At 40.5% G+C, this 22678-nt stretch overlaps 1 protein-coding gene across 1 annotated transcript in view; it reads left to right on the top strand.

Annotated features, from left to right (window-relative positions):
• AGMO (alkylglycerol monooxygenase) overlaps positions 1-22678 on the top strand; it is a 363458-nt gene that overhangs the window by 99431 nt on the left and 241349 nt on the right. The window lies entirely within an intron of this gene.

The following is a 22678-nucleotide window of genomic DNA, read 5'->3' as shown; positions in this document are numbered from 1 at the left end:
CCCCAAATGCCTGCAATAGCCAAGACCAGGCCAGGCTGAAGCCAAGAGCATGGAATTCATTCTAGTTCTCCTGCAGGGGTGTCAGGGACCCAAGCACTTAAGCCATCACCTGCTGCATCCCAGGGATCCCAGGGTATGTATCAGCAGGAAGCAGAGGAGCCAGGACACAAAAGAAATTCCATGTTTGTTAGCCATGACCATGTTCTTTCTACGTACTGCCCCTAGAAACCATTAATCTGCTTTCCACCTCTGTAGAGTTGCCTATTTTGGACACTTCATATAAATGCCATCATTAAAGATGAGGTCTTGGGGCCGGGACTGCAGTATAGCAGGTGAAGTCACTACCTACAGCCCCAGAACCCTACGTGAGAGCTGGTTCAAGTCTCAGCTGCTCTATTTCTGATCCAGTTCCCTGGTAATGCACCTAGGAAAGAGCAGAAGACGTCCAAGTACTTGGGACTCTGCACCCATATGGGAGATCTGGTTGAAGCTCCTGGCTCCTGGCTTTGGCCTGGCCCAGCCCTGGCTGTTTTAGCCATTTGGGGAGTAAACCAGCAGATGGAAGCTCGCTCTCTCTCTCTCTCTCCCTCTCTCCCTCTCCCTTCCTTTGCCTGTCATTCCCTGTAGCTATGACTTTCAAATAAATAAATAAAACTTAAAAAAAGATGAAGTCTTTTGCATCTGACCACCTGCACTTGGCATAATGCTTTTAGGTTTGTCCTCACCATGGCACACCCTGGTTATTTATGTTCTATAAATCAATAATAGTCCATTGTATGGCTATACCACATTTTGTTTACCCATTTGTGATGGACACTTGAGTTGTTTCCACTTTTTCCCTGCTGTGCATAAGGAGAAGTGGAATCATAGGGCCGTATGATAACTCTGCATTAAACATTTTGAGGAATTTTCTTATTGTTTTCCAAATGAGAAGAACCATTTTACATTCACACTAGCAACATAAGAGAATCATAATTTCTCTACATCCTCATCAACACTTCTAATTGTCCTTTTTTTATTGTAGCAATGTTAATGAATGCAATGTGATATCTCCCTGTGTTTTTATTTGCATTTACAAAATGACTACCTATGCATGTGCTTATTGGCCGTCTATATATTTTCCTTGGAGAAAGTTATGTTCAAATGCATTTCTCATGTAAAAATCATATTGTGTGTCTTTTTGCTTTTCAGCTGTAAGAGTTCATTATACATTCTAGATACTAGGCTTTTTAGTAGACACAAAACTTGTAAATATTTTCTTCCATTCTATGGATTTTCTTTTTGCTTTTTTGACAGTGTTCTTCGATGAACAAGAGTTCTTAGTTTGATAAAGCACAACATAATTTTTTTTTTGCTGTTTGCTTGGGGTTTTACTATCATATCCAATAGACCATTGCCTAATTAAAGATCTTGAGGATATATACTTATGGTTTCTTCTAAGAGTTTTATCTTTTTAGCTCTTACAGTTAGGTCTTTGAATCGATTTTGAGTTAATCAATTTTGAGTATAATGTGCATATAGTATTTTATAAATGGATGATGTACAGAAAACATTTGTTGGTAAAATGGAAATGAGTGAGAGATGACCATACCGTTGTCTTTAGGCAGAATTTTATTTCACTGAGAAATATAAACTTAGAGTTATCTAATTAGGTGACGAAAGGTAGATATTAAGAATCCCAATCCAAGAATGGATGCTTGCTTCAGTGGTTCTTTCTCTGCTTAGGATCCATATTCCTGACCAGAGTGCTTGGTTTTGAGTCCCAGGTCTACTGTTTTTTCCAGCTTCCTGCCAATGCTCACCATGGGATGCATCAGGTGATAGCTCAAGTAGTTGGGCCTCTGCCACTCATGGGGAAACCTGGATAAAATTCTCAGACTTCCAACTTGAGCTTGGCCCAGCCTAGACTACGGTGGGCCTTTGGGGAGTGAACCAGAAGATGAGAACTCTGTATCTCTGCCTCTCAAATAAAATCCCTCAAAAAGTTGTAAACCACATCAATCACGTTATATAGGATAAACATAGAAATAAAATTCTAGAACCTGAGACTGTGGCTGAATTTTGAGATAGTGGCTGTAATTCACATAATAAACATGTGGCTCACTACTAAATTTTGACACATATATTAGAGATAATTATTTGTAGTGTTAGTCCACTTTTGTTGCCAAATTGCTTTGTGCTCTTGGGAAAACAATTCATTTTCTCTTTCACTTTTCTTCTCTTTGTGAAAAGTTGATAATGTCCAGGGGTTGCATTTATTGTAGTGAGAAGAATAAAGAAACCAGCACAGAGCCAAAGTGTCATGTATACTGATATTTAAGGAAAGCAAACAGGAAGAAGGTGCACCAAGAAGTAAGGCATTCAGGAAGTATCTTGGACATGATTCTGGAGGACTAGCATATTCACGTAACTAGGAGAAGGAAAGAACATAATGTTAAAAATAGTTTTTATTCAAATGAAAAGGTGTATAATTCATTATTTTATTTATTTATTTATTTGAAAGGCATAGTTAAAGAGAGAGAGGAAGAGGCAGAGATCTTCTGTCTGCTGATTCATTCCCTGCAATGGCCAGGGCTGGGCCAGGCAGAAGCCCTGAGCTTCTTCTGGGTCTCCACATGAGTGGCAGGGGCCCAAAGACTTGGGCTATTTTCCACTGCTTTGCCCAGGCCATTAGCAGGGAGCTGGATTGGAAGTAGAGCAGCCGGGACACAGACTGATGCCCATATGGGATACCAGCATCACAGTTGGCAACTTTGCCTGCTATGCCACAATGCCAGACCCCAATTTTAAAAAAATATTTTGACACAAGACTAAGCAATGAATTGCTTACACAAAATTCAGCAGCATGTTAATTCTTTACTGATAGTGAAAATTGGGATTCAAGATTTAATTCTAAAATAATGATGTTGTAACTGCAGCAATAACTCTGTAACATTTATTAATTGGTTACTATCAGGCAACGATTTTTTTTTTCTTTTTATTTCTAGTTTTCAGAGTTCCAGTTTCCTATATTTATCTAGGGAAAGAGATGCTGAATATAATGCATTAGTAGGCAGGGACTGTTGGTTCCCTATCAAAGAGAAGGCAGCCTATATGCTGACATAGGAGTCTGTGGAGTCAGAATGCTTTTCTGCAGACACTTGACATTGCCCCTGTAATGAAGACATTGAAGCCAAAAGAGATATAAGAATATAAATTAAGGTGATGCAGTGGTTATTTAAACTAGAAATCAAAGCATTTAAAATCTCATGCATTATGCATTACTAGAAAAATCCTCACCTTGGATTAGAGAGCTGCTGTATCCTCTTTGAAAGCAGACATAGTCCATTAATTTCTCTCTAAGAGTAAAGCACCAAGAAGGCATAGGTTAATAGGAACAGTGGACCAAAAAAAGTGAGAGGGGAGGGGAAGGGAGGGAGGAAAAGAGATAGAGGGAAAAGGAGGGATGAGAATTAGAAGGGAAGGAGGGATGGAGGGAGCAAGGGAGGAAGTAGGAAAAGGGAAGAATTAAAAAGAGAGAGAAGGGGAAGGTGAGGGAGGGAGGAAGGGAGGGAGGAAGAAGGGAGAGACTAAGAAGAGAGGTCAAAAGGTAGTGAAAGACAGAAGGAGGAGGAGGAAGGATGAAGAGAGGGAGGGAAGTTGAAGGGAGGGATGGGAAAGGAGAAAAATTATCATACACCCAAGTATTAGACAATACTTAACAATATTTGGTTTGGAAGCAGCTCTGAACAAATAGCTGTGTATTAGCTTTTCATCATTGCAGCTAAATACCTGCACAAGCTACTTAGGCAGGAAGGTGGTTTATTTTCGCTCATGATTTTGGAGATTCACAGTCCAAAGCTAGGCAGCCTGCATTGGTTTGGTCATCTGGTGAGCTGGGAGCAGAGGAAGAGGCTGGACACGCTTAGGCCTGTATGACAACCCAAGAGGCGTGCCCCAGTGACCCAAGGGGCTGCCACTAGCAGACCTCCTCAAACCACAAACTGGATTAAGTTTCCACTCTCCCAGCACCATCACCACACAGCCTATTGATACCACCATAAACAGAAATGCCACAGGTCAACGTGTTGTTTGTTTCCACGGTGGGCAATAACTCCCCAAAGCCAATCAACACATTGTGATAACAGGTAAATGTTGTCACAGGCTGTGTATACCCCTGGGCTTACAGTAATTGCCTTGTCTGCGCACACACACACACTAGGTGATGCTGCTTGGGGCCTGAAGAGACTGTTAACGACTTAAATATTACACACTTTTGGAAACACCAGAGATTTAATTAATTTAGTATAGATTCATGTGGTCTTTTTATGTTAGCCTAATTCTTTGAAAATCAATAGTTCATGAGATCGACAGCTCTGCTGGGGTTGGAAAGTCAGTGCACCTCCAAAATCCATATGCTCAAATCTCATCTTCCTTTGGGTGGTGTTCAGAGATGAGGCCTTAGGAAGATGGTCAGATCCTGAAGACCCTGCTTTCAGGAATAGGATTGGTGCCCCCAGGAAAGATGCCCCAGGGAGCTGCCTTGTCCCTTCCACCATGTGATTTTGTCACAGCTGGAAAGTGCCATTATGACAAGAGGGCCCTCATTGGACATTGAACCTGCCAGTGCCTTCATCTTGAACATCATAGCCTTCCACACTATTGCTTGATCCCTTGATGAGAAGACTGGAAACCCAGACGAGTTCAGCTTACAAAAAAGCAAAAGATTGACTTTCTAGAATCTTCTGCTAAAAATTTAATTTTCATACAGTAAAATGTGATGATAGATAATTTTCCTGACATTTTAAACTTCATTCCTCACTGATATAAATTAGCAGTGCAATTAAGTAATTTGTCTGTTAACATAATTAGAATTTTTCTTTATGTCAATTCTTATTTCATTTTTGCCCCTCCAGTATTGCATAAAAGTAGTTATTTGTTTTGTTATTAATATTTCATTTATTGATTCATATTTCTTTAAAATAAAAGTCAGAAATTTGCCCATGGATTGGTCCTATTTAAGGATAAGATTCATAACTCATTAATGTATATGCTGCTCTGTAATACAAAGATAGGCTTGTTCTTTCTTTCTAAAAAATATGTTTGAGTAAATACGTTTGGAAGCATTTTAAAAACATCAGCATAAACATTTTGAGAAAATAATATAATTTTTCACAAACTTCATAAACTGTGAAAGAGAAATTAAAAATCTTCAGGATGCACAATACAGGGTATTTATGAATTTTAACTAGAACTCTGCTAAGGAATTTAAAGAATTAAGTTCCATAATTATATAAACTAAGTTGGAAGAGGGAGTTGAGTGGAAATTCACCAAGTATCTGTGTCTTAGAACAATTTTTTGTGAAATGTGAGAAAGGAGGCTTTTCCGATGTGGTTAACTGGTCCTTTATTTAAAATAAGTTCTATTTGAATCCCATTTTTCCTTTTTTTAAATGAAATGTTATTAGATGTTCATATTTTGCAGACTTACTTTATTCAACAGAATTCTTTGTAAAAAAATGCACATGATTTTTTAAACTATGTGGTGCTTTATCTCTGTTAAAACCAAGAAGCATATGTTAATTGAGTTCATCTCAATATTCATTTTTTGAATTTGTGTTAAAAGAAGCCAATGTGCAGCAAATATTTACTTGTATATATGAGTGTGCATTAAAGATTACACAGAACATTGAATAAAATATGAATTTATTTGGGTGCCAGTTTTTCATAGTACACTCCAAATATGCATTATGGAAAAACAATGCATGGATTTCAATAAGTTTTGCACCGAAATAAACTCATACTCACAATTCTATCTTTCTATGAACTTTTTGAATTTTCTTTGTGTGGGGAAGGGTCCGAGGGAAAAGGGAGAGAGAGACTTAATATGCTAACTTCCAGTCTTACCAGAAAATAGTTATTCTAATATTCAGGCAGAGCTTCTGTCCTAGCTTTTCCTGAGGACTTACTCTGTCAGTCACAGTTTAAGTGTATTTTTCTTTCGTTGAGCTCCGTGATAAGCAATAGTGGCATGACTCATCTGGTGCTAGTGATTTACTGTTTTCTGTTACTTAACGTTTTTATGTGAATGTCTTTGGTTGATCTCCTCTTTCCATCTACAGAGCAAACTCAAGCAGACATGATGCATCCAGTACCTCTGTGTGCCCCATCCCATGGAGAGCAGAGTGAAGATAGCTGTGTCAGAACCCAGGGAGAAGTTTTAAACCCAAGCTCTGGCACCTAATAGCCATGGTCTTGAAAAATTGCTTCGTCACTTTCCTCTTCTTTAGCACATATCCTAATGATTAGTGAGGCTCATCTCAAGAACCTGCCAAGATTCTGCACATTTTCAATCTTCAATTCATGTTTTTCTTTTTTTCTCCTTCAAATCATGTCACATTCACTGATGTCAGAAATTTTTTTTTCATCACTTTCTTTATTTTTCTCTTTAAACAGTGGCTTCTCAGGGACCCAAGTTCAAAAGCAAAATAAAGGAACAGGCAGCATTTTGCTGATATTTGATGAAGTCTTAGCAATAGCCAAAGCAAAACTTGAAAAAGCAATTTGAATTTGGTAGGGACATTATCTGATAGGGTCAGTGAGTACTTTCATGATCAAGGTTTGTACTTGCATTTTGTCTGACATTCATATATTAGCCCCTTCTGGCTGCTTTAACAAAATGTTATAAATTGGGAGGCCTAAATGCATTTATTTTTCACAGTTCTGGAGGACAGGAAGTCCAAGTTAAGATGTGAGTAGGGTTTGACTTCCTGGTCCATCAATGGCCGTCATCTCCTTGTATCTTCTTTTGGCAGAAGGGCAAGGGGAGTCCTGGGAGCAAGGTTTCATTTGTAAGGACATGAATGTCATAGCCTACTCACCTCCCAAATCACCTCCCAAAGGCACCCCCTTTTACTGTCATCACCTTGGGAGTGAGAATTTTAACATATGCATTTTACTCATTTATTTTTATTAAAGATTTATTTATGTTGAAAGTATGAATTATAGAGAGGGAGAGATGATACAGAAAGAGAGAGAGAGAGATCTTCCATCCACTAGTTCAGTCCCTGAGATGGCCACAACAACCAGTGTTGGGCCAAGCCAAGCCAGGAGCCAGTAGCCAAGAGCTTCATCCAGGTCTTCCACATGGGTAGCAAGGGCATAAGTACTGGGCCATCCAACACTGGGTTTCTCAGGCCATGAGCAGAGAGCTAGAACCGAAGTGGAGCAGACAGGACACAAAACATCACCCACAGGAGATGCTGCAGTCACACAGAGTGGCTTTACCTACTGTGCCACAGTGCTGGCCCAACACATGTTTATTAAAGGCACACACATTTACACATTAGCAATCCATTTGTTTGCATGGTTCCTAGAATCATGTCATTTACTTGAAGCACAAAACTAATGAGACAAATGTCCCCATGTGGGTCATTTTTTTCAATAGTATTGGTGGTTCTGAGCAAATTTTTAACCCAAGGCAATGGAAACAGTCATGTGTTTATATTAATCAGAATCCAAATTACCTAAAAGAAAGAAAATCACACATCCTTTCCTGTTCAGTATTGCATATGTAGCCCTATTATCCTTTCTGAAAGGAAGACCTTAGCTCACTGGTGGCAGGGAGAATGCTCTGGTGCCACGTGACTGTGCCAGGATCCCACTTTCCTGAACACCTTGCTTCTAGAATAACACTTTTTCCCTCTGTAAGAGCCCAGTGGTTCTTAAACACCTGCTCCATGTCAGCTTGCATAAATTCCTTTCATTTCACATTGCAAAGGGTTCCCTCCTACGGCTCTGCTCTCTGTAGGGGTGGAAGTGGAGCTGGAACATGTTATACTGTGAAAATTACTTCTAGAATACACACTGACAATTGCTATTATTAACGCAATGGATCACTAAGCTCTTAGGTATGAAAGAAGAGGGTCAATGCGTTGATAAACTGATCCAGATTCTCCCAGGCTATCACAGGGACAATATTTTGGCAAAAAGTCTAACAAAAGAGAATATTTTCAATTGTGAATCCCTTTTAGCAATGGCTAGATATACAGCAATAGTATCTTTGGGCTAAAAAATTCATTTACTCCCTTTAGTCTCACCATTGGGTGTCTCAGGGTCCAGCCACCACGAATGTGGAGCATTATGGGAAAGGTTTACTTGGCATCGCTTGTTGCCACCACAGAGCTGCCCTCTGAACTACGACTGCCAAAATCTATGGTGTCCTGCCGGGCAAGAGGATGAGGACTTGGACTGCAGTGGGGCTGAACAGTTTGCACTTCCTAGCAGTGACATGGACATCAATCTTGCCTCGAGACAGCCCAGGACACATGAAAATAAGAACTCTTTAAACAAGAACAAATGAGGCATTATTCAATGAACAAGAAAAAAAAAAAAAAAAGAAAGAAAGAAAGAAAAGAAATGCCACCAAAGCATTTTCCTAGTAAGTTCCTCAGGGGGAAACACGCAGTGAATCTACTGAGATTTTTCATGTCGGTTCACTAAAGAAATAACCAGAGAGCAATGTCATTTTTATAAGGTGGATATTAAAGAGGATTAAATGATTTATAGCATAACATTTGAGAATCGTTGAATTGTATCTCAAGTTTCGGGTGCATTTCATGTGTGACATGTGCGTATCAGCTGGCCTTACAGAAAAATGCTAATTTGGTCGCAGTTAATGTGTTTCACATGGTCTGCAGCATCCAATGTGACATCATTCTGGGAAATCACGGTATGCAATTCTCTAACACCAGAAGAGTGGTGGGTTGTAGTTGCTGTTTTGTTGTTTGACCAAGTTTCATGCAAGGTGATCCCAGAGAAACAGAATTATTTGGAGAAAGGTGTTTATATCATTGTTTTGATCAATATCAATTTGTCTCATTACCTGTTAATAGATTCGCAGCTACTCAAATTCGTGCTCCAAGATTAGATTGTTCCACACAGGGCTTAGAACTTGCTAGAATTTTGCCTCATTCTCTTCTACATTGAATCAAGGCAATGAATCTTAACCACATCCATAATAATTTACAATGGAACAGTTCCTGAAGCTGATGACATCATTAAATGTTTCCAAAAAGTAGATTTTTAAATTGTGTTTAAATATAAAGTGGTCCTCTCAGGGAAGAATATTGTTTTCAGTCACAAAGGTAATTTATTTTGGTTTTTGATGCAGTAGGATTAAGTCCTATTTGTGATAGGTCTATGCAGCTTTGGAATGCGAAGAGAGGGAAGGAGGAGCCCCTGGGAGACAGGACTGATGTCCTTCAGATAAAGAATAAGCAGAGATCACAGGCAGCAGGGCCATGGGGACATCTCTGTGTGTTTGACCATCTTTTTCCTCTGTACCCGGGGCTTTGCAAATCATTCAGGAGTTCTGTGAAGCCATTTTTTGTTTTCATGGTTGATGCCACAGAGAAGAAAACATGATTCAAAGAGTGAAGAATCACATTCATGAATTTCCCAAGCATGAAAGTACACCAAAACCCATGCATATCTTCATGTAGTGATTAATTCTAACATGGGATAAGCTTAATTATGAACAAGCAGGGTGAACTCTTGTAGTGATGTCCTGAGAATGATGAAGACGTCTACAAAAAACTTGTAGGTGGCCGGCGCCGCGGCTCACTAGGCTAATCCTCCGCCTTGCGGCGCCGGCACACTGGGTTCTAGTCCCGGTCGGGGCACCGATCCTGTCCCGGTTGCCCCTCTTCCAGGCCAGCTCTCTGCTGTGGCCAGGGAGTGCAGTGGAGGATGGCCCAAGCGCTTGGGCCCTGCACCCCATGGGAGACCAGGAGAAGCACCTGGCTCCTGCCATCGGATCAGCGCAGTGCGTCGGCCGCAGCGCGCTACCGCGGCGGCCATTGGAGGGTGAACCAACGACAAAAGGAAGACCTTTCTCTCTGTCTCTCTCTCACTGTCCACTCTGCCTGTCAAAAATAAAAAAAAAAAAAACTTGTAGGTGGTCAGGCCCCAAGTGTGATAGTCAAACCCCTGGACCAGAGGGAGAGCAACACAGCCAGTGTCACATTGGAGATGACACTTTGTGGAATTAGAGGGAAGGATCTTCCAGTGGGAGAGCTAGCTCAGAATTTAACAAATTTTATATATGCATTATAGTTTCCAGGGTTCTTCATAAACCTTTTTTAAAATAAATTTCCCTAAAACATGTCTTTGATTTCTAAAAGAAACCACATATTTTATTACTGACTTTCACAAATATTGCTTCTCCATGTTGCTTTTGCCACCCCATGTTTCTTTTCTTGTTTTCCTGTGAAGAATGAAACCAAAATTTTATACGTATTTGCTACAGTGTATTAGAAGACAATACTATAAGCTAATGTGAAGTCACTGTAAAAATGTATTCTTTCGGGGCATAGCACATAACACAGCAGTTATGATGCTGGTTGAGACCTGGGTTTTCATTCCTGGCTCTGACTGTGACTTCCATTCCAGTTTCCTACTAATTTACACCTTCAGAGGCAGGAGTGATTGCTTAAGTTGTTTGGTGGATTGGGTTTCTGGTGCCTGGCTGTGTCCCTAGGCATAGTCCTGGCCATTGCGGGCATTTGAGGTATAAGCCAGCAGATGGGTGCTCTTTAGGCCCTCCTCTCTGCCTCTCTGCCAATCTGTCTACCTCCCAAGCAAAATAAATAAGACAGTATTCATTAAGAATATTGATTTTAGTTCTGACTATGTGCTAAGCACTGTATAAATACCTAAGGAAAGGTCAGAGGATACAAATACCACTCTGATCCAGCTCTGTTTTGGAGACCCTCCTTGGCTGTTAGTGTACTCGCCTGGGTGATCAAAACAATGATGATCCATTAAGCAAGAAAGAAAACCAGGGATCAGGCAGGAAGTCAACTGCAGAGGCACAGGAATAATATGCACAGGACTCACAAAAGAAATTCACGTCTGGAAGTCAGTGGAGAGCTGCAGGCTACGGATCTGGGAGCCATGAACTATTAGAGCAGTGGTTATTCATTATCTGATAGCACAGCCATCAAAAACAAGGAGAATGAGTTGTTAGGAAAAATAAGCATTAGTCCCTTAAGGATGGATGAGAACAAGGGAAAAGATGAGGGAAATGCACCCAGTTGGAGCTGAGGGGAGCTGGGAGCAAGGGATGTTATTGAAGCCAAAGGAACAGATTTTTCAAAACAGAAGCAATGGTCAAACGTTTCTGAAAGGTCAGATAGGTTGACACATTTTTTTAAAAGGCGTTTGGTTTTGGCAAGGAGGAGCTCAATAATGACTTTGCAAAGAGTCAAGAGATGGTAACAGCAAGCTTAAGAATGAATAGGAGGTAAGGAAATAAATAATCTGCTTTTTGAAGATGCTTAAGATGAAAACAAATTAAGGAAAGGGAGGGTCAAGAGACCATGTATCGTGAAATGGAATGCTCAGATGTGACTTGGGGGGTGGAGTCACTGTGAAGGGAAGCAAACAAAGGGTTGACTTTGTTCATGAAAATAGAAGCATTTAGCAAAAAACATATGTTGTGTGACTTGGTTATTGATAATTAAGTGAACCAATTTTTCTGATAAGCATATATTTAATCCAGCAATCTGTGGGAGTGTCTATTACACAGGAACATATTGGTGGGTGCTGAGAAATACAAAGAGGAATAATTAAGTCACCATTCACAAAAAAAAGCTTATAAAATAGTGAAGAACACAAAATAACAGTGTTTGTGATGCCAGAGACCTGCCAGCGGAGGATAAAGGTTAATTATTAATCCTAATCAATTCTATATCACTAATCAATTATTAATTAATAATTGTAACTGGGTGGACTAGGAGTTTCCTGAAGAAAATGAGATACACAGGGGTTCTTAACAGATGGAGAACATTTTGACAGCTGGCACAAAGGTAGGGGACTGTGACAGTGCTAAGGTGTTCAAAACACCCAGAGAATGAGTGGATGTGAGAAAAAGGATTTTTCAGGTAATCTCCTTTTGTCACAAGCTATTACTCTTATTCCTCTTCAGCCTTTACAAATATGCACCTCTTCCTAGCTCTTTGGGGCCATGCTGGGAGTGGCCCATGGTGCTGGTGTGTGCTCATACTGACACCGGATGTTTAGGGCGGGGAAGGCAGTGTGTCTCACACAAGGACTCACTCGGCAAGCATGGGCTCACTGCATGAAAGGCCATGAGGAGAGCAGGGGTGGGGCAGGAAAAAGATGCTGCCAGTAACACAGGAGATTTATGAAAGTCAAGAATGGAGTCTTGATGAAGGTCGGGAAGAATGAGTGAAGACACAGTGTTGCATTACAAGATCATAAACCAAGAGAGTGGGCAGAAAATAAATAATTTAGTCAATAAATAGCTTTTAGGTTTGAGTGCATGTAACAACAGTGTAGTGTGTTAGTTGCAGGGTGTAAGGTGTCAAGATAAAGTGACCCTATTAGATTATCGGTGGTGGGGCATTCAGAGTAGTGGTTAAACTGTCCTGTAGGACTCCCTGGTTGCATAAACACTGTATTCCTGCTTCCATCTAATGCAGACCTTGGGAGGCAGCAGATGATACCTCAAGCATTTGAGTCCCTGTCACTCATGTGGGGAGACTGGATTGAGTTCACAGATCCAGGTTTTGACCAGGAGCCTGGCACAAACAAGACTTGTCATAGGCATTTGGGGAGTAACATGGCTGATGGGAGATTCTCTCTCTCTCTCTCTCTCTCTCAAATAAGTAAAATAACTTTTACATCTTCAATAAAGGATATTGGGAGAGATGTTCCTGCATGATTACTTGTACCTCTCTCTCAGTTCCCAAAGGATGAAGAATGTCGCAGGAGACCTCTTCCTGCAGTGGCACAAGATCTGACAGTCTTTGGTAGCCTCCCTTTGCAATCAGTCAGGCATTCAGATAGAGGCAGCACTGAACAAGGAGTAGAGGAAAGGGCAAAGTCATGCAAGAAAGAAGCAAAACCATTCTATGTCCTGTGGGTGAGAGATAACAGTTCCCAATGCACAGATAGAAATCTACCAGTGGTGCTGATTGCTTCTGCAAAGGCCAGTGACAACGCTAATCTATAGGACAGGATTCAGAAGCACAGGCTGTCCTGTCTCCATGTGGCATTCGGGTCTGATTCAGTCTTGTACTCTCCTTGAACCCACAACCTTATTCCTTGCAAATTTAGTAGCACCGAAAAATTCTAAGGTTAAAACTAGGATACTTTGCTATGAAGTGCTAACAATTAGTTTCCAAACACAAGGGGAAGTGGTAAGACAAATAGGAAGTTTTCAAAGGGGTGCCAAGGAGCCCCTGGGAGGTGTTTGTTGTTCTTGACAGGAACAACCTACTTCATTGCAGGAGGCCCATTAGGGAGACCCTGAAACCACTTTCTACCCAGAGATTTTGATACTTTCCCTTACTTTTCTAACAATCATTGATTGGCTCTTCTGTTCCCTTCTTCCTGTTGTTCTCCTTTCAAGCTTCACAGGTTATTTATTCTTGGTTCTCATTGTTCCAACATGGTACAATGGCTGCTCATGGTGTCTCCTGCTGGTGCACCTGCTGCACCAGAAAGGGTGTCCTGGGGGTGCCTGCCAGTCCTGGCTAACCTTGTTGGCAAAAAGACAGATCTTTGACCCCATTGCTGCCTCATCTTTGTGATACTCCAGTCGGTATGGATGACAAATCTGTTCTGTGGAATATTCTGGAAGAAGAGTTCTTGTGTTAAATCCATGTCAGCTGAATGTGGTTGTGAGCGTGATAAAATCTCTAACTACACCAAGGCTAGGTCACAAGGTGAGCTATGCTGCTATGATCATGAACCAAATGCACTAGAATCTGTGTTTATTATTTTTAAAACATTACACTGGTAACCTTTTGCTATTTTAATTGTTCATTATTATGAGATGTAGTAGGATAAGTCAATACTTTTACTCAATGTATGATGATCAAACCAACTGAGTTAGCATTTCTAGCTCTTGAACATTTACAAAACTTTCTGATAAACACTAAATAATTATACATATTTATGGAGTACTCTGATATTATAGCAAAATTTTGCAGTGTGTACTATCAAACCAGGGTAATTAATGCTTTCCTGTCATTAGTAATTTGTACTTGGAGCCTTTAAATTCTTCTCTTCTATTTGCTCATAACATATGTACCTGATAGGTTGCTGTGATCTACAGTCACCCCACTGTACTGTGGAACTCTTCCCATCTGCCTGTGCTCTGCTCCCCTTTAGTCAATTCCCTCCCTCCAACACTGCCCTTCCAAGCCCTTAGCAACCACTACTCTATGCTTAGATCAAATATGTTTTAACTTCCATGCAGGAGGAAGAGCATGACACTTAACAAAATGCCTTCCATTTCACTCCATTTTGCTCCCAATGAGAGATTTCCATTTTTTATAGCTGAATAATATTTTATTGGGTATATACAGTGCATTTTCTATATACCACATTCATCTCTGGAAGAAAACCTAGGTTGATTCCCTATCTTAGCTGTTGAGAATAGTGCCCTGATTATCAAAAATATGTCAGGCTCCTCTAGCAGATGATGAGCCTGAGTTGAGGAGAGAGAAGTCTAGGAGATAACTTGCTGGTATCAATACACAAAGTACCTGGTAGTGTAGCGTTATTAGTGGAGAATGATGGGGCAAGACAAGGGAGGGTGTATACTGAGAGCAGACTGTCTCACTTAAATTAGTACTTGTCAGTCAACCTTGACCATAACCTTGCAACAGAGTGGGTGTTCAAGTCAAAACCTACACTGTGTTTTTCTTAGGCCAATAGGAAACTACTTTATCTCATAGGTGGAAAGTTTTGCAGAGAATGTATTGGTTGATGACGTACAGTAAATTTCAATGTGCTCTTAATGTTGGATGCAAAATGGAGCACAATGTTTCTTTCTAATCTCTCCATAAAAATCCATTAGCACCATAGCACATATCTGTAATATAATATGGAAGGTAATATGATCCATGTATATTTTCATAACTATTTGTTTATCTTATTTTAGATTTTCTGTTTTTTAAAAGATTTATTTCTTTATTTGAAAGGCAGAGTTACAGAGAGAGAGAGACAGAGAGAGAGGTCTTTCATCTGCTGGTTTACTCCCCAAATAGCTGCAACAGCAAGAGCTGGGCCAATCTGAAGCCAGGAGCTTTATCCAGGTCTCCAATATAGGTGCGGGGACCCAAGCACTTGGGCCATCCTCTGCTGCTTTTCCAATCCATTGGAAGGGAGCTATATCAGAAGTGGAACAGCAGGGCAGGTGCCATGGCGCAGCAGGTTAATCCTCCGTCTGCAGCGCCAGCAGCCCATATGGGCACCGGTTCTAGTCTTGGCTGCCCCTCTTCCAATCCAGCTCTCTGCTGTGGCCTGGGAAAGCAGTGGAAGATGGCCAAAGCCAAAGTGCTTGGGCTCCTGCACCAGTGTGGGAGACCTGGAAGAAGCACCTGGCTCCTGGCTTCGGATCAGCGCAGCTCCGAACATTGCAGCCACCTGGGGAGTGAACCAACAGAAGGAAAACCTTTCTCTCTGTCTCTCCCTCTCACTGTCTGTAACTCCACTTCTCAAATAAATAAATAAAATCTTAAAAAAAAAAAAAAAAGAAGTGGAGCAGCCAGGACTCAAACCAGTGCCCATATAGTATGCTGGTGTCACAGATGGAAACTTATCCTACAATGCCAAGGCACCACCCCACAATTTGTCTATCTTAACAAATAAACACACTGATATACAATACATGCATAGTATGCTTATTGCATATGGGGGCAAATTACATTGTGGCTTTTCCCTGTCTCATTTGGTTTGAAATATATCCCGTTTTCCTTTCTCTTCACAGATTCACCTTTTTAAAAAGTTTTACTTATTTATTTGAAAGGCAGTGTGACAGAGATAGAGAGGGAGAGACAGACAAGAGATAGAAAAAGAGAAATCTTCCATCTGTTCAGGCTAAATCTAAAAGCCAGGAAATCCATCCTGGTCTCCTATGTGGGTGGCTGGGTCTCAAGTACTTGGACCATCATCTACTGCTTTTCCAGACCCATTAGCAGGAAGCTGGATCCAAAGCACAGTAGCCAGAACTCAAACCAGCACTCAGTGTGGGGTATTGGCATGACAAGCTACAGCTTAATCTGCTGGGCCACAACATGAGTCCATAGATTCACTTTTCTTCTTATGCTTTTCTGTTTTTCCCACATACGTGGCAGGGACCCAACCTTTGCTGCCTTCAAAGGTCTGCATTCGCAAGAGTAGAGTGGAGCTGAGCATTGAACCCAGGAACTCTGATAGGGAACATGGACATTCTAAATAGTATCTGAACGACCAGGCCAAATGCCTGCCATACAAATTTTGTTTTTATATCGAGTAAAAGACACATTGGGGGAAAAATACAGCTTAACTGTTTGTCCAGCACTGTGAGAAATACATTTCTGTTTGTATAGATTACTCAGTCTCAGGCATTCTGTTACAGCAGAGTCAAACTAAGAGAGACACAGGTCCTATGTGGTCAGGTTCCATAGTCTCTGCATAATATGCTTTAAGCTGCATAAAGTGTAACTAACATGCCTTCAGTGGTGCCAAGCATCACTACCATTTGGAAGGTATTATGGAAACACTTCTTCCATAATAACTTGGGAGTTTTTCAGATTATCAGTAAAGGTAACCCCATCATGGCAAGGATGCCCTTGGAGCTGGCTCATAGAACTGTGAAAATTCCTTATAGCACTTGGCTTTGGTCTCAGATTAATCGCAAGATCACTTCTTTCCATTTCGTGCTTGACAAAGTGGGAGGCAAGATACTTATTTAGATTTTTTTTTTCATTGTGTAGGACATATAGACAGTTCTGGACACATGTAGAAACTTAATATTCTGAAAAATTTCTTCAAAGTAGCTATTGTTATTTGTTATACACAATAAAAAATCTTAAACTTTCCATTATATAATTTGCATTCACTGAAAATTAAGACTTTTATTTTTTATAAGATATCATTATAAACTAAGTCAAGGGGCCAGCACTGTGTCCTAGTATGTTAAGACTCCATCTGCAGTGCTGTCATCCGATATGGGCACCAGTTCTAGTCCCAGTTGCTCCACTTTTGATCCAGTTCTCTGTTATGTCCTGGAAAAGCAGTTGAAGATGGCCCAGGTCCTTGGGCCCCTGTACCCATGTGGGAGACCTGGAAGAAGCTTCTCGCTCCTGGCTTCAAATCAGCCCAGTTCCAGCCATTACGACGATTTGGGGAGTGAACCAGTGGATGGAAAACCTCTCTCTCTCTCCGTAACTCTGCTTTCAAATAAATAATCTTTAAGAAAATCAAGTCAAGCTATGACTTAGGATAAAAAATATGCAAATCACAAATTTAATAAAATATGGGTGCAGAATATATGAAGGTCTCTCAAAAATTAAAGAAAAAACAACACAATTAACAGGGGTTAATTAACACCAGTATCCCATATGGGGGTGCCCATTTGGGTCCCAGATACTCTGTTTCCAGATTTTCCTGCTAATGCACCCAGGAAGGCAGGCGAAGATGGGCCAAGTACTTAGTCCACTGTTATTCATGTGGGAGAGCAGGATGGAGTTCCTGGCTCCTAGCTTCAGCCTGACCCAACCCTGGATGGTAACAATCATTTGGGGAGTGAACTAGCAGATGAAGTCTCTCTTCTCTCTGTCTCTCTCTCTCTCTGCCTCTGAAATATATATATATATAATATTAAATATATATAAATGATATATATATAAATTAAATATTTATATATAAATTAAATATATATAAATGAATCATTAAAAATTTTGAATCAAAACCCCAAACAGAAGGTATAAAGGTGGAAAATAAGTATATGGAGAGACAATTATTGTCATTAGCCAGTATGACAATGTGATTTAAAATTTTAGTGTGAGGTGCCAGCATTGTTAAGCCTCCACCTGTGACACAGGTATCCCTTATGGGTGTCATTTCAAGACCCAGCTGCTTCTCTTCTGATCCAGCTCCCTGCTAATACTCCTAGGAAATCAGCATAATATATCCCAAGTCTTTTGGTTCCTGCACCCACATGATACACTAGGAAGAATCTCTGGGCTCCTGGCTTTGGCCTATCCAAGCCTTATCCATTGCAGTCATTTGATGAGTGCACCAGTGGATGGAAGATCTTTCTCTCCCTCTTCTCTTCTCTCTCTCTATCTCTCTCCTCGTCTCTTTGTAATGCTGCCTTTCAAATAATAAAACATAGGATCCAGAGCCATGGCTCACTTGCTTAATTCTCCACCTGTGGTGCCAGCATCCTATATGGGAGCCAGGTTCTAGTCCCGGCTGCCCCTCTTCCAGTCCAGTTCTCTGCTGTGGCCTGGGAGGACAGTGGGGGATGGCCCAAGTGCTTGGGCCCCTGCTCCTGCATGGGGGGTGGAGGAAGCACCTGGCTCCTGGCTTCAGATGGGCATAGCGCTGGCGGTAGCAGCCATTTGAGAGTTGAACCAACGGAAGGAAGACCTTTCTCTCTGTCTCTCTCTCTCTCACTGTCTAACTCTATCTGTCAAATTAATAAAAAATAAATAAATCTTAAAAACAATTTCAGTGTAATGGTTGGGCACTTAGTCTAACAATTAAGATGTTGGTTAAGAAACCCTCTTTCCATATCGGAATACCTAGGTTCAACAGCTGGCTCCAACATCTTGCCAATGTGGACCCTAGGGAGCAGGGGTGACACCCAAAGTAATGTAATTCTTGCAACTGATGGGAGACTTGGATTGAGTTCCCAGCTGTAGACTTTGGCCTTCACCCAGCCCTGGCCATTGTGGGTATTTGGGAAGTGAACCAGCAGACGAAAGTTCTCCCCTTGTATGTCTTTCTGCCTTGCTACGAAACTCTCTGCCTCTCAAATAAGTTTTAAAATTTTTTAAAGTTAAAATTCCAATGTAATGACACTATAAGCATATTATAGTGACTAGCAATTAAATGAATAATAAAATTCATGCTATCAAGTGCTGCCAGAGACATAGAGGGACTTGAACTCTCACACACTGCAGATGCTAACCCAAAAATGCATGATCATTTTGAAAAATAATTTGACAGTTTCTTCACAAGTTAAATGTAAACATACTATACAACTCAGTAATTCTGAAAAATAACTGGTGTTTACCAAGTGAAACAAAACCTCAGTCACAGAAAACCTCAATGATAATGTTAATAGAAGTTTCTGTTTACAATTATTGAAAAATGGAAACAACTGGAATTTATATTGAATGGTGAATAGGTAAAAATAAAGCCATGGTATGCTCATATCAATGGAATATGACTCAGCAATAAAAAGGTATCAAAATGGAGGAGTCTCAAACGCAGTATGCTAAATGCAAGAAGCCACTGCAAAAGCTAAGGGCCTTGTGATTGCATTTATATGATGTTCTCCAAAAGGCAAAACTGTAAGGAAAGAAAACCAACCGATGAATGGTGGGACTGAGAATGGAGGATTCTGGAATAACCACTGTGTTAATCCTGTGCTCCTTTGTTAGCAAATAAGCAGCTGAAAGCAAGGACCCTTTATGTTGTCTTGGTTTCTGTAGATCAGAAATCAGGGCACGGCTTAGCTGAATGCTTCTGGCTCGAGGTCTTTCATAATGACACAGTTAAATAGTTCAGCTGTTTGAAGGTTGCAATGTTATCTGAAGGCTCAGCTGGGGTGGAGCTCCTTCTAGGCTCACTTCATGTGATTGGTGGCAGGATTCCGTTTCTTTGGGGCTTGAACAGGGATTCTTCGTTTCAGCCAGGCTGGTTGACCAGAATCTTCTCCCAATGCCCCACCACACTGCTCTCCAGAGAGCAGCCTGCAGCCTGGCAGCTGATGTCCTCAGACAGAGCCTGGAATAACATGAGACAGAGCTCCTGAGGCACAAGCTACTGTCTTTTTATAACCTAATATCGGAAGTGACAGCCCATAGCCTTTCCCCAAATTCTGCTTCCACGAAGGGAGCCACTAAACCCAGCTCATGCTCAAAGAAATGGCATCATAAAAGGCATGGATGTCAGTGGACAGGCTTGGCCGGCAGCCGTCTCACAGAGGCTGTTGCCCCCAGCTAGCCCTCCAGACCCCAGGGGCTCATATTTCTCTACACTCAGAAGACACTCACCTCTCCCAAGGCTCCTGAAGTTCCATCCCATTGCATTTTCAGTTCAAAGTTCAGAATCTCACCATCTGGTCCATGAGCCCTGAAAGAACCTTCCGGACACAGCCACAAAGGTGGGGGTTGGGGGCAGGGATGGGGAACTTTTGGGGTGAGCAGAGTCCTCTGTGTCTTGGGGTGCTGCTGATTGTACAGCTTTACTTGTTTGCTGGAAACTTACAGAGCTGAAAAATCCACTTAGGAGGGTGGATTTTACTGTATGTGACTTACACCTTCACTGAAAAATATTGAAAACAGTTAACAAATTAAAGAATATAACACACATACAAATATTACATTACATTGGGGCAAATGAGTGGAGTTACAGGCCAGTGTATTAATAAAATAAATTCATACAAATCTAACTTTTTAGTTCAGGAATGTAGCATAATTGTCTCTAATTAGATTATGGAAAAGCTGTAATAACTTATCATTTGCATATATAATCTGCAATTTTTTATAGGAAAATAAAAATAGTATGACTGGAGGAAATCTATAATTATATTGTCTTTCAAGAAAAGTAGTTTATTCAGAATAGTATCTTTCCTTTTTCTTCCTTAATGTTTGTTTTCACTCTTTAGAACAAATGTTTCAATTCAAGGAGTTCAAGAATAAGTGAAGATGAACAAATAAATTGTTAACTTTTTCTCATTTAGTTCACAAAAGAGCTATTGGAGCAATTTTCAAAAAAAAAGCTTCTTAGAAAATCATTTGCTTCCAATAAGCAGAATATAGACTGTGGGGGAAAATCCCATATTCCTCTTTTGTTTTTCCCAATTCTGGAAAGTGACAGAGGTAAGGCAGTAGGATCCAGTTTCTCTCCCCTGTTTATACAGCTGTGCTTCATTGCAGGAAGGCTTGTGTTACACACAGTTTGTGATAGGAAGTCAATGCTTTTAAAACAACTAGAGAGACAGGTCTTTAACCTCCACCTTTGTTCCTCCAGGAGCTTCTGTGGAGGGTAAAAGGAAGTAACCCTAATATGTCCTATTATCCTCTAATTAAACCACATCTGAACAGCTCGTCCCATTCTAAGCTCAGTGGGTGCATGCATTTGTAACAGTTTTAGAAAACAAATCCTGAAAGGACCCCAAAAAACTAGACACCATTTTGATTTGCAACAAAGGTATTGAAACCACAGGTTCAGAAATGGTTAGTCATGGCTGTGTTCTATGGAGAAAATGGTAGGGGCTCAATCTATAAGCAGTTGAAAAAAATTAGGAGATTAATGAAATTGGTTTATGGCTTAAAAAACAACTCTCACAAAATACCTGGGGATGCAAAGCACCACAAGAGTCTGTGTGTGTCTCTTATTCACAGCCATAGAGGCAAATCTGGAAGTCAAAGATTTAGGAGCTAGATTATTTCAAAGATTAGACCTGGGTGCTTCTAGAGTTCATTGTCATGTCCTAGTTCTCATTTATGTAAGGGCATTTTGCTAAATTTCCTAAAGGCAGTGCAATTTTTAGGAATGATTAAGTTGCTTAAAACATTAAACAGCTAGGACCAAAGCTCACAAATTTGCTAATGGTTAATGAAGATGATTTCCCCACCTGAAGATACATGATTTTGATAGAGATGAAATGTGATGGGGCTCTCTATTTCTAATCCTGTTCAGTTTCCTCACGCTCACAGAATTTGGTCCTTCTTGTATCGATGAAGTCATCCTTTGTTTCCCAAGATCCTTCTATTTTTGCAAAGTTGGCTTGGTAACAGTCTACACAGATTGTCCAGAGAGCTTTGACTTCCTAAATGAAAAATCCAAAATCCCACCCATATTGAATTTATAAATATGTATACATGATCTTCATAATAATCTCCAGCAACACACTCTGTTCTGCACCATACATGTTACTCTTCTGACATTTTGCCTATCAGCGCATGGCAATTATAGAGACCAATGCCCTGATATTCCCAGGATTACACCTACTGCTCCAGTCCCAATCACTCAAGCTCAAAAGATTTCATTTTCATATTTACTGTCAAGAATACTTTGATCATATCACATGATGAACTCACTTTTTGATATGTAGTAACATTTAAATGTCAGTTAGTTTAAGTAAGACATATATATATTTTTAAACTGAATAGAACATAATGGCATTTTGATCTGTAATGCTGTTGGGAAATGAAACATTTCAACAGAATGAAAACTGTGGGCAGAATAAGGAATGACTTATCCGCTTCTGTTCTGTCTGTGTAGGTGGCTATTATATTGTCATGGTTATCGTGGGAAAAATAATCAATTCTGCTGGGTACATAAGATTTGCAAGGCAGCATGAAGGCTGTCTGCAATGCTTGATGAAAATAAGCAACGTTCATCTTTCTTCATTAGGAAGACACAGAGCAATTATGTGGGCAAGCTGTAGAAATGGTATAGTATTTTGGTAAGGTATGGGAAGGATCATATATAACTATGTGCTAGTGTAATTTTTTTAAGTATTTATTTTATTTATCTGAAAGAGTTACAGAGAGAGGTAGAGACAGAGAGGTCTTCCATCTGCTGGTTCACTCTCCAGATGGCTGCAACAGCTGAAGCTGTGCCAATCCGAAACCAGGAGCTTCTTCTGGGTCTCCCA

This window comes from Lepus europaeus, chromosome 20 (genome assembly GCF_033115175.1).
Source record: "Lepus europaeus isolate LE1 chromosome 20, mLepTim1.pri, whole genome shotgun sequence".
Taxonomy (NCBI): domain Eukaryota; kingdom Metazoa; phylum Chordata; class Mammalia; order Lagomorpha; family Leporidae; genus Lepus; species Lepus europaeus.
Note: the sequence above shows the minus strand (reverse complement) of the source record. Positions and strands in the feature narration are given on the sequence as shown.